Source organism: Falco cherrug, chromosome 10, assembly GCF_023634085.1.
Source record: "Falco cherrug isolate bFalChe1 chromosome 10, bFalChe1.pri, whole genome shotgun sequence".
Lineage (NCBI taxonomy): Eukaryota > Metazoa > Chordata > Aves > Falconiformes > Falconidae > Falco > Falco cherrug.
Window position 1 is genome coordinate 20,963,929 of NC_073706.1, and position 13,940 is coordinate 20,977,868.

Consider the following 13,940-nt stretch of genomic DNA (forward strand, 5'->3'; position numbering starts at 1 on the left):
ATGTAAGTTATAAATATCACTATGATAGTCCTATGCCGTGCAAAGAAGATATGCCTTGATGGAATAATCAAAGCATCAGGCAGAAAGTTATCTATATAGATGGGCATCTCTATGAGTAGCTTTGTGATAAGTAGTGACTGTATTTTAAAAAATTTGAATGCAGAAACATTGCTGAAGTCAGATCTGTAAATGGAAACCTAAGAAATTACATAGTAAAATAAACTGAAAGTCTTTGACCTCAAAGTTCAGAAGTTTAGTGTCTTCCACAAATCTTTATTCCAATAGCACTGGCCACATCCAAGACAGTCAGTTTTTTAAATTAGTTCTTGTTATTTAATTTGCTCATTTGAATAGGTATATATACACACACATATATCCAAAATTTAAATCATAGAATAGGTATTCCAGCCATAAATTACCATTTTATTTCTTGCCTTGGCAAATGAGTCCCAGAGTTAATATTTTGGATTAATGATTAGTAAATAGCAAAAAATGTGACTTCATGGAATGAGGTACTTCATATGACTGTTCCCCAGGCTGTGCTAGGCTAGAGCTTGTTCAGTAAATGTTATAATTTTTGGAATACATCTTAGTCTGGAATATGGAATAAAAGAGTAAATACAAGCACAATGGTTAACATGTTGAAAGTCTATCAAAACACTTCCCAAGGTTAAAAATTGAGACATTCCATTTCAGTCTGGGGCTTTTACACTTTTTATTATCCAATAAATATCACAAAGCCAATGTTCACATTAGAAATCTGACTGTAACTACTGTGTTTCTAAACAAAACCCTCCTGTGCATACTGGGGTGGCCTTAGTCACATAATTATCACATCTCATTAGGTCTTATTTGGACCCTTTAAGCCTCAGCTTACTGGTAGTCACAGGTACCCAACGAAATAAAGAACAGAAAAGTAGATTAGTTAAAATATTTTGTGAATAAAAGCTAAAAAAATAACAAATATCATTTCAGGTTTTAACTGGTGGAAAACGGATCTTCTGGTACTTCTTGCTTGCAAGGGAGGTGAGTGTGAATTCATGACCTTGCAGAATGAGGGAACACACATGCTTGGAAGCATATTCTATATTATTAGTTTAAACCTCAGTGATTAAACAAATGTTCTTGCTCTTCTGCATAACGAGCAGAGAAAATAAATAAGGCTACCAGTGCAGTCATTGAATGACCCACACCGACACAGAGATTAATACTTCTGGAATCTGTGTATCTGGAATAATATCTGGAATCCGTAATACTGCTGTAATCACCTTGTTGTGGCTTTTACAGAAAGGTGAACAGATGCAGAAAGAAGGAATATATATGCAGTTAGTAAGAAGTTGTCCATGTCCATGTAGATACCATAATTGCAGCCTGAAAATGACCATATTCACTTCTGGTGACATAAATCTGAAGCTTCTTTCCATTAGATTTTTGGAAGATGATGCAGCATAAATTTGCATTTGTTCATTGTTTACACTCTCCAAAAGTTAATTAAGAAAAAAGTGGAAGCAAATATGCATCTGCTTGCCAATTTGTTCTAGTTCTATTCATAGCAGCATCAAACACGAGCTGCCCTCTGGATTCTGTGGAAAGCCCTGCTAGCTTTCCAGGTGCCTACTGATTTCCAGGGACACAGCCGGGCACTCACCTGTATGAGCTGCTGTGTTCACAGAATTGCCTTTACACGTGACCATCAATAAAAATATTTCTTTATGTTGGTAGTGAGAGTGCACCAAAGCATATATTCCTGATAAAAGGGAAGAGTGCATGAACTGACAGTCATAAATCCATGTTTAAGGCAGAACCAGCACATGCTTTTTATGCACTGTGCTGAAGGATTGCAGAAAAATACAACCACCTCTGTGAAGGTGTCTGTGGATACATATACTTAAAAATATCTCAGCTAGCTACCAATATTTATTCATTTTTTTACCCCCATTTCATGGGGATCTACAAAATGTTCCCAAAGCGTTCAGTGCACAGCTGGGTTCAAAACAGTGACACTGGGGGAGAATCTGCTCAGTTACCCTGCTAAGGAAAAGTTTAAGACCGGTCAGTGCTAATTCATTTTGTATTTGACGCAAGCACTTAAAAAATTGAGGTACTCTAGAGGTCTGTTTAATGACACACAGCTTCAGGATGTTTTTGCAGCTTTCCCATCTATTTTTTGTAGACAAAATCCACTTGTAAGTTAATGGAAAAGATCCGAAAGTCTAATATAGTTTTTAAGAAATAAAGCGCCACAACAATGGTGGTAATAAAACGATGTGCAACAAAGACTAGCTCATAGGAAAAATACTCCTTTTTTTCCTGCTAAGGAGATTACAAGGTTATAATTTGTAAAATAAGCATATTCCCGTTAATTAAATTAAAGGCTTGGGCTGCATAAACAAATACCAATCATAGGAGAGAAAGAGAGAGAGGGAGACGGATGCTGAGTTTCACACATAATTTGTTTCTGGCTACTTAGCAGGGCTATGACAGACATTTGCCAAGTAGAAAGCAAACATTTACCATTTAGTTCACCTACCCAGCCAACACCTATGAGCCTCTATTAGCAAAAGCTGCCCCCTTTGGCAGAGTGGATGGTTTGCTGTGAACAACTTTTACTGTGATGGCTTAGAAAGAGCATTTGCTGCTAATTTAGAGATGTATCAGCACTAAGTGACACACATACACTTACACTTCTATACTATAAGCTGCAGTATACTTTATATTGCAGCCCTGACTCAGGTCTGCTGAAGTGGGTAGCGAAGCTTCTGTTGGATTCAGTGAAGACAAGCCCTACATCGGATGCTAGAAAGGAAAGACACCCAGCGTGTCCCCCCAGACACCCGTTTTGGTCCAAACCGTCTGCGCTCAGCCTCTCATGGGTACATGATGAGTGTCTTTATAGTGTTTGGAAAAGCCTTCCCCCCACCGCCTGCCCCCTGAAGCGCTGAGGTAGATGACAGTCCCTGCTCTCCAAGGTTGTGCTCTGTCTGTCTGTCTCAAGATGCAAACTATGCCCAAAGTGAGCTCCATGGCTGGACAAGCCCCACACCCCAAGGAAAGGGGGAACTCCCTTTGGGATCCATGGCTGCACACCCCACTCATGCCTGTGCCTGGAACTTGCTGCTTCAGCTAACTGTGTTCAACAAGGAGTCTTGTCTTAGTGAGGCATTCATGCAGTTTTGCTAAATGTCAGCTCCAAAATCGCAGCAGCCCAAACAAAGCGCGAGGAATGCTGTGTCATGGCATGGGCTGCAAACTGGCAGAGCACGCTGGAAATAACAAAGCGACTTCAACTGAAGTTTTGCAGGAATGTGGTCCTGGGGAGGAGAAGGGGAGGGAGGACTCATGGGCTTGGATGGAACTGGCTGCTTGAAAACCTGTCTTGTCTAAGATAGGGCACGTTCTTGTTCTCTGTTTTTTAGAATTTAGAGAGTGAAATGGGAGATTCCTTCATTTCTATGTTTATTAAAAAAAAAAAAAAAAAAAAAAGGAATGGCTGAGCACTGGTGTAGTAAAACCATTATTTAGATGTAGGTTTTAGACCAAACCAAATACCACAGAGAGATCAGCTGATGAACTGCTGCTACACGTTTTGCTAGTTGGGTCTAAAAGCTCTATAAAAATAATGTTCTAGTTGTGTAAGTGTCCATCCACTGTATTTTCTTCCTATTTCTGTCCTGGGGTAAATACGACACAGTAATTAACCACAGGATATTTTCCTGTGCTATTGTCCAAAGGGTATCAGAGTTTAAGTGATGGACTCATTGAACTGCTGACCGGGATGTAAAACTTACTGCTTGCGCCAGCTGCAGCGTTAGAGGAAGGAAGGATCACAGACGGGATGCCCACTCTCCAAGGGGCTCACGGGAAGACCAACAAATCTAGAAATTAGTAAGTAATTAGCACTAGGCACCTTGTTTGAAACCATAATGAAAAATTATTAGCAGCCACAAGGATAAAGACGGAAGAGTGGGCAGGCTACCACAAAGCTTTTACAGAAGCAAGTTCCAGCTCAGCGCTGGAGTTTTTGACAAGCCCCTGCCCAGGCTGCCCTGGGGTGAGGGGGCGTCTTGGAACTCCTGTACCCTGAAAATACCAGCTGTAATCAGTGGCCGTCAAACAACCTTACTTCCATTACAAGGTGTTGAGCCCCATGACCCAGCAGACAACCTTCTATTCTATAAAGTCCCTCCAACAAACATTGCTGGAGGTGGAAGAGTGACCCTATATGGTCCTTTTTATCTCTTTGCTCCATAGATATCTGTAGCCAGCCAGTACCAAATTGGTAGGAGCCTGGACTAAATTCATCTTGGATCTGACTCATCCCAGCCACGCTTATGTCCTTGCAAATCTGTCCAGACACACGCTTGTAACAGAATATTTGAAGGACGTTAAATGCCATGGTTCTGGATTAATCCAATCCCTAACTCAAATAGCTCCACATGAGACTCAATTGGAAAGCAGGGAACACGTGAATTTGGATAATCCTTGGTCTATCTTATGTTTAACATAGCAATCTTAAAGCCCCAAACGTGCTTATTCGTGAGGTGGGCAGCTGGCACCAGACAGTGTGACCCGAACAGCACTTACCTGGGAAGACACAGCCAGTTCTCTGAATCAAACGGTATCTCAAATGCAATAGCATTTTTTTGCCAAGTCTTTCAAAAATTAATGACAGTTACTCCCATTTCTGGGTAAGGACACGCATGCTGCTTTTGAGCTGCGACACTAAGAAGTTTTCTATCTACATTGCTTCCATAAAGCAGGTTTTAAATGATGACATTTTGTTGCTCCTTATACAGACTGCTGTTGAATCTAGACGTAAAATGTAATTAAATACTAGGCTAGAGGGACTGAAATTAAGAAGCCTTGTGTCCGAACTGACCCCACCACGTCTTCTTTGATTGGCAGGGTGCCCTCATCTCTTTCATGGTGGGCTGGGGGCACTCAGCACCATAGCAAAGCCTTCACGCTCTCCTCAGCAGGTCTTGAATCGGCTTCCAAGAACAAATGCCGGTCCCTGGCCCCGACTATCCCTATGGCAACACGACAAAGTCTGTGGGGCCAGATTGCTTATTCTTTGAAGGTGAGTAAAAAGAAAATGAATAAAACAATCACCAAAGCAAGTAACAAGTTAACAACATACAATTTCAAGCAAGCTAAAGGAAAAGAAAAGAGTGGCATTTGTAAGTGATGTGCGTCCTGCTGATCTTTTGTAAAGCCAGCTGTGAAACATAGCTGCAATGTCTGTTTATAGCTAGGTGTGCAGGCTTCCAGATGTGCAAGTGTAAAGCCCGCAGACATCAAAAGGGCTGACATTCAAACCCATTACCTGAACACCACCTTTATGTATTTCAAAGGGAAACCAGCTGAACTTTCCCTGTAATCACTATCTTGCAACATCCCTTTAATGAACCTGCTAGTACAGGATCGTTGCGTCAGCCAAGTAAAGAGGGTGCTGCCATTTCATTTCCTTTTACTGGGAGTTGCTCATGTCCCTCGGACCCCTCACAGCCCTGCTGTTCCTGGGGGCATTGAATAGGATTATACAGCAGCATCAAGTGGGAAAAGGCAGACCCAGCCAAGCCATCAAGGGGTAGAGTGGGCAAAATCTGTGGTCGTAAACTGGAAATGTTGGAAGAAGGCCAGCACTCAAATCTGAGGATAAGGGGAAACATGAGCTGATAAACCCCTCACAAGTGCCTTTGGTATTTTGTAATTTGGTTACTCTGCTTTTTAGAGCTTAAGAAGTCACCTCTTAGCCCAGGATGGTTGAATGTGCCATGACAGTGACAAATGGGGCTCTATAAATTGCCCACAAAGAGTTGATTACTTTTATGAATTAATTAACATTTGATTGCTTGTACAAACAGCAGCCAGTGGACACTTTCTAATGTGAATTTAGGATTGTGACCAGTACCCATTTCAAAGCAAAAAAATATGGAACTTTCTGTGTTGAGGATGTTCACATCCATGGTATTTCCCACCCTTCTGGGCAAGTGGCTCCCTAATTCCTTCCCTGGCATTTCTGCACCTTGGGTCAGTAACCTGTGCATTTAGAAATGACTCAGAGTTGTGCTTCTACAGTGTTCCTGATCAACCATCCAAATGAAAATAATTTTCTTCTGCAGTGTTCACAGAAAAAGATTTGGTGATTACATTTGTGTCAGCAATTCGGTGGATAAATAACCGTGAATGGGTACCTCTTTGTCACTTTATCCATCTTTTCCTTCCTTACATTACTGTAGCAGAGAATCAAGAAGGGACAGGGGGTTTCTGCAGCCAGGACATTTAAAACCCACATGAGTCTTAACAAAACCCACTTGAGGTTTAACAAAACCATTAAGGAAGTATCTTGTCTGTGATTCCATGGATGAGAAATTCATTTCAGAATTAGCTCCTACCTGCTGTATTGCATTCCAGATAGGAGGTTTATTCTTTAAACTCTGATTTCATCTTCTATAGTTCCAGAAAAAAATCTCAAAACTGTAAGCCAGCTGTAAACAGGAGCATCTGCCCACAATATTTCTGAAATATGCAACCTGCCTCATTTCTCTGTCGTGACTTTGTGCAATGTGCAATTTTCTGGCTGGGAAAATGGCAATTTTCTCAAGAGGAAGTTCAGGGTTTTTTCCACAGACTTCATCCCTTTTGATCCACATTTAGTTTTTTTATCTAGCAGCCTGCTTTGCATAGCTACCTTGGTAGCTTTCCCACAAGTAAATAAGAAGTCGATGATAATCCCTTCCATAATTCCTTAGACCTTCAGAAACCTGAGAACAAAGAGCTGGAAATCACTTTGTAAACAGAGATCAGCCCCCACCAAAAGCGGGCAGGCTGGTATAAAAGCTCAGGTGCAAGAACTCACCCCAGTTTGGTTTACAGCCTTCACTTCATTAGCCTAAGCTGGCAGGGCAGTGAATCAGCGTATGAACGACAGAGCCAAAGCAGCTAAAGTGCATAACAAAACAGTACCATGTTTTCTGCTGAACATATAGATGAAATCTATAGTGGAGGTATCTATATATCTCAGCTATATCTAGATATATGTCTGAGATGTATATCAGATGCCATGTCAAGATTTGGAATTACTGGACCTGCTATCTGTCATACACAGGGAAAAAAGGATTTTTCAAGCGAATAAAAGATGGCATGAATATCATGAATTGCCCAATGCTTGTCCTGAGGTGCTGAGGACCTAGCACCCACACTATGCACAGTTCCAGGGGGTTGTTTCAGGCAAGGGCTGGGCTGGTCCTATAGACCGAACAGCCACAAGCAGTTAACGGTGTGCCAGGGGACTTCACCGATCACATGCTGAGGTTTAGTTTAATCCAAAGAGAATTCAGCCTACATGTTCTGATACCACTTACTCCAAAAAGCAAACTGAAGCTCAGAAAGGAAGATAAGTTTTCCTTCAAGCCACTTATTCTGACTTAAGCTAAAATGCTGCCATCAACAGACCCTTTTCCCACTGACATGCTGCACACCTCACAAAAAAAAAATAATCTAGTGATTTGAGCTCATTTGCTTCTACATCACCACAGCCAGTTAATGGAAGGTGATGTATACAGATATGTACACCTGAAAGCAGAAAGCACACCTGCACAGTCCACAGCTCAGATAAAATGCTATCAGTCACGTGCTCCTCTCCTCTCCCATGAAGCCCTGCAGACCAAGGCGGCCACATCGTCTTCTCTCCTCAAGGTACCGTAGTCGTCCTGTGCCATCCTCATCCCCACAACCAGCCATCCTGCTGAGGGACTGAATTTGGTTTCCCACTGGCAGCCAGCAGACGTGAGACAGGATTACAAGGTCACCGGCCCCATTGCCTGGGTCAGGGCAGCCTCCCTCCACTGAGCATCCTGGCGCTGCCGTCAGCGCGCATCGATGAGGATGCTCCCAGGCACGAGCAGCTCTGCTCCCAGCCCGGCCTTGGAGGGAAGGCCCACAAAGCAAAATCACTGCCAGGCTTGTTGTGATATTTCCACTTGCTTTACTCGGTTTGGTTGATAACGTGTTGCCACGGAGTCAATCCGGTTTCACTGAGCTGTAGGGCCATATCCTGCACCCACTCACACGAGCAGCTGCGTGGAAGCAGTTGATCTGCCCTTTGCTGTGAGGATCAGCCCTGAGAAACAAAAGGTTATTTATTTTCCATTGCTTGTTCAGGCCTTGTCTTTTATTTTTTAACACCATTATGAGTAATAAAAGTAGTTTGGTTTTTTTTTTTACTTTCATTTAACTTAATTTCTAGAGCCTGGGGAGGTGGCTAAAGGCCATCCATAGCGCAGCATGAATATCAAAGCTATATAAATGCCGTCTGATAAAATATTTAAGTTCTAAGCACTCCTTGAAAACTATGGGAAGAGGAAATGTTTAGCTCTATACAAGCCGCCACTGGCTGGCTCATAAACAAGCCCACAGTAGCCTGTTTAAAGAACATTGGCAACACTTTGGACAATGTGCATTTTATTAGGAAAAGGAAGCGTTGAAGAATCAGCTATAATATACACAGCAGGAAAAAGTAAACGCATTAACTTACTTTAATGTGGACAAAAATGGAGGCACAGGGAGAAATTCTGTTTCAGAAAGGTCATTCATTTGCCTCTGCATTCCTTCCCCACATTTATATGCTGCTTGCTGGATTCATCAAAGGTCTTCATTATTCACTCTTGGCACGCATAAAACAATCACTTTCAGATATAGTGACCTAATTACTCAAACAAGACAAATGAGGGGGGGTGGGGGTGGAAAAAGAGGCAGTTACTCACTTCAGTTGTCAGCTTTTAGAAGCTCTTCAGCAAAGAGATTTAAAGGACTTGTAGCACACGTTTGGAAGGTGACAGCCAGCATCACCTGACAGGGTGGGGGTTGATGACTGCAGGCGCTGGTGGTGATTCCCTTCCATCAGGAATCTCTTGGGCTGCCCCAACTTATGTTCCTCTCCCTCCGGACCAGGTAGCCACGTGCAGCTGCAGAACGGGGACATTTTCACCATGTTTCTCACCCAGCTTCCCCATAGTCAAGCCCAGCTCATCCTGCACGCCCCAGAGCTGGAGCTTTCAGTGATGCTAGGACCTCTACACAACCAGGGAAGCCCCATCAAGTGAACCTTACCTTTAAAAACCATTCCTACTCCCCCTGTAACTTTTTTTCTACAGCCTGAGCAGCCACAAAGATCAGCGTAACATGGGAAGATTTTAGACTGAATATTTGTAAATTAATGCATAACCAGGGCAATTCATTGTTCAGATTTGTTGTGTCCGAACAAGAGACGGGGTTCAAAAGATGATTATGGTTCTTGTTTATTTTGTGATTGTGCTGTAGGATGGCATAGTAGTAATGATGTAATCATTACCAGTAAATGTCACAGTCGGGTAATGACTCATTTAGAGCTCACATGATTAAGACAAAAATAGATACTGGTGTTATTGTGATGCTTATCAATGCTGTGTCATATGCATAACCGTATTAACTGTCTCAATTAAAAAGAGTTGATTCTGGGGACAAGAACCTAAGCATGAACTTTTGAGCCTCTCTGCACTTTCCTCTTCATACATCCATTTTGTTTGCCTGCTCAGTACCTCTGCAAGCATGGAATACATGTCCAGTGTCAGTAAATGCTCACAAATGTTATGTAGCAGTTTGCTTGAGCCTGTTGTTATATTCATGTCAATATACAGCGTTACAGAAAGATCTAGCTCGTTTCCTAATTACTAAGCATTTCACACTGGATGGCAAATGAAAGGCTTAAGCCCCAGTGGGATCATCTGTGTCTGACCCACAAATAATTGTTTGACATCAGAAGGTTTATTATCTCCTAGCAGGAATGAGAAGCATATTTCTTAATAGGTTCCCTACCCTGGGCAGTGCAATCCTTCCTTTGAAGAGTGTCTCTATGGTAATTGATGTTAATGAGCAGCAAGCCAAGGAGAAACACTGGGTCACCAGGTAGGAAGCCCCCCAAGAGATAATCTAATTACTCTCCAAAACAAATTACTTTCAACCAAAACAAATTACTTTCAATCACTCTGCAACAGATAAGATCAGTGGAGGGAGCTCAAAGCTGATGACAGCTGGAGACTGAGGCTTCACGAGTTTATGGATTGATAGCTTTTCTCTTTGGTCCGTTTTGTTGAATGACAATGGAGTGACAGAAAACTGGAGCCAAGAACTGAGCTCCCTTTCATTTCATTCACATGAATGTAGAGGACCTGCCAGCTCCATGCTCTTTGCCGTGTGGCTCATTGATCTAAATTCGGAAAAGCTGGAGTCCTGCGTGTTCACATCTGTAACAGGAGCAAAACGCTCGGAACAGACGTGCAGGCTGGGAGCCGCTTGTTGTGCATCACTGTGCTAGGAAGCACAAGGGAAAGCATGACACCGGTGCTTATTTGAGCATGCACATAAAATGTGAGGCAAAACGGAGCCTTCGTTCTTATGAGGCCTTAACTTTAAATATTAATTGATACTCTAATAATTTACTAGCAAGAATGGTTGCCAAATGCCTGACTGTTCCCACTGAAGTAAATAAATTTTTTTCCAGTGGAAGGCAGAATTGGGCTTAGCTCCTTTTCTTTACAAAGTTTTGAAAATATTGTTCTGAACATTAACTTATTATTATTGATATTAATATTAACAATCAGTGCCATAAGGCAAAGTCAGCCTGAAATACAAACTACTCATTAACCAAATAGTAAGATCTGTTTCAGTGGTGACTAGACATCATAACTGGAAAATCTTACCATCCCCTAATGATGGTGCAGAAGGAACTTGGGCAGCAAGGGTTATAAATGACCAGCAAAAGCTGTAGTTGCTATGTCCGTCACTACCGTTCTCAGGAAATCAAGTTAAAATGCAGCTCTGAAGGAAACGCCAGGCAGGGAGTTGGTGTGAGGGGTGAACAGTTCATCCAGGAGGTTTTGTGTCACTGCTATTTGCCAGGGTGCTGCAAAGGGTTCTCATTGCTGTCTCTGTGTGTTTGAGGAAAAAGTAAGTTTGAGGACTACTGTCTTTTGAGACTGGGATACTGATATGGCCACTGGAGCCAAAAATTGGAAGGGTTTCTATAAGGTCTGTTTACAGTTAGTTCTGTCGCTCTTTATTGCATTAGGATTGGCTAGTTCCTTCTACCACATTATGCAATCAATGACACATCTGCCTAACTGAATCCGAATCACACAGATGGCAATATGTGACCTATTAGCCCAGAGACTGGAAGATGGAACGTCTATTACCCAGCAATAGCAGCTCTTCTGCAGAGTGAGGCTACAACAGAGATCAGAGCTGTTTTCTTGCAGGCTTTATCTGCTAGAGATCTCTGATAAAGAGTAATATACGGGTCTCAGGGAACCTTCAGTATTGAACGAAACCTTGGTGCCCCACATAGAGCCACAAGGAGGCCTCTTGCCCTGCTCTGGAAATCTGAACTGGATTAAATTCAGAATTAACTGGGGGGGCCTATCTTTGCAATTCCCTTTGCAGAATGAGTGCCTATCAATAGACCCATCTTCAAGAGTATATGAACTGGAGACCAATCCCCATGCAAGCAGCACCGTGACTTCACTTTTTCATCCTCAGCACTGTGGCCTGCTCTGTTTGCTTTGAGAGCTGAGGTGTCCCTGCCTCTTGTAGTGCAAGGATCTCCCTGGTGCCTCCAGCCGTGAAAGATCCAGAGACAATGTGGCTCTCACTTTTGTCCCATAATATTTAAGGAACTTTGTTTCCAGGAAAGTGAAAAAAAAAAAATTGAAGATCCATTTAACATAATAACGTTTGGGGTTTAAAGACAGTCAGAATCCTTTTGACCATTATATATCTGATCCCAGTAAATATACATAAAAGCCATACTGAGTTTAATTCTGCTTCTCATGTCAAGTCAAGGTACATAACACATGCAATAGCCAGATAATGGGGGATTTTACATTCCATTTAATATTTGCTGTGATGTTTAATCCCTTGTTTTAATGCAGGTATTTAATTCCACTTTTCAGTGATGCTTCAGATTTTCTTTCATAACGAAACAAGTTATTTAATGAATCTGAATTACTTTTGGAGTAAGACATCATTACCTCCTCATTTTCTCACTAGTCAGATGTGTAAAACCTAAGTAAACTTGAATTACTTTCTAAAGACCATCCAGGCTCTTTCCATGCTGATTTGTTCTGCTTCTCTTATTTCCAAATGGCCTTTTAATTGGCCATTAAACTAGGAAATTATGGCTGATTAGGATCAATCCAAATGCAATGTCTGGATGGACTGGCTATTTGAATACCATTCTTTTAGATCCCATGTTACTTCTGCTTTGTCAAGTAAAGGTCACTTTTAGCTGCATGGGCAGGATGCTTCAGTAACCTCTGCCCTGTGGTCCTTGACCCCAGATGTCCCACATCCATGTTCCGTGGTAGCAAACGTGACTAGTGAGGCAGCTGCAACACGGAACATTAGAGAAAGTTGCTCAGTTTCCCGACTCACAGCAAATTGTGCAGCTGCTCCGCAGCGGTGGTCTAGGCTTCCTTTCTGCAGGAAATTATTTTGTTTGACCTCCAAGTGGAAAAACAGTTATTAATAATCTTCAGCTTTTGCCTCTTGAGCAAAGTCACTGTAAAAACTTTTGACATGCCTGCCACCTATATTAAGGGTTGAGTCTGAGTGTCTTGTGAAGAGGGAGGCAAGTTGCCATCACACTTTTTAAAATCCAGGTGAAATAACTCCATCTACTGAACAGATTTTTGAGGACTTGCACAAAAATTTTATTTCTTCTAAGGCGTTTTTTCATTATTTTAGGCCCAGGATATGGGCTGGAGTGAAAGGTAGACTTCTGTTGATTCAGCTGAATCACTGTTTTCCAGAAGCTGGGGGTACAGCTGTTAGCAAAATATTCTTAAAAGCCTTAAGTGATGCCTTCAGGAAACTTTGAGGTTTTTCAAGTTTACGTTTGCTCAGAACAGTTTCATAAAGGGCTTCACCATTGCAGTGAGAGTCCTGCAGTACCATAATAATAAAAAGTGATGACAGTAGGTGAATAAGCCCTTGTGAACTGAATTGACACTTTGACGCATCGTTCACCTGCATTCGCTTATCATTTCCATCTCCTTAACAGTTCATACAGTTCTGTTGGTGACTTGCAACTCCTGGTAGTGATGAGCAGCAGAGTGTAGCATGAAATAACAGGCACCCAGAAAACTGTGAGTCTTAGCTGGCTTGCTTAATTCCCTTTCTACCTCTTTTACTCCACTACATGGTAAATTGTGGCAATTTATGGTGTTCAGCACAGACCTCAGACTCCTTTCCATCCAACCTTGGTTGACTGTTTGAAGCCCAGATCCAAAAACCCCCAAACTGTCCACAGTTGGATATAAGCAGACGTTCCCCAGACACATGTAATTCCTACCTTTCACATCCTTCAGTCTTAACAGGACTGAGCAACCTGGAACTAACCTTTACAGGGACAATCTGGAGCCAGGTGCTTCTCCACCTCTGTGCTCCAAGAGACTCACTGTGCCAAGTATCTGCAGATCCTATGTATATATTGGCAAGCGTAGGCGTCTCATAGGGGAAAAGCAATGCCAGCTTCATCAAACTATAGCTGGACCAGAAACCTGCCACAACTTTTAGCAGAACACAATGGTGATTCAACAGCAAATAAAGAACGGAGGTCTCTTGCCCTGCAGCAGTTTGGATGGCTCATGCCTTCCCTAGGAAAACATGAGAGCAAGCCCGCCAAGTTAGTTATTGCCGAGAGCAGCAATGAGGAAACCAGGCTCCTTGTTAGCACAACTACTTGTATCTGCATTTGCTCCACTGTCTCTGTGACTCGGCTGTGTGGGATCATCCTCCTGAGACCGCTGTCGTGTGTAAACTTGACATGCTGTAGAGCCTCAGATGAACACCTCAAAAGCATTCTATCTTTATGGGACATCAGGGACAACCATAGGATTGTC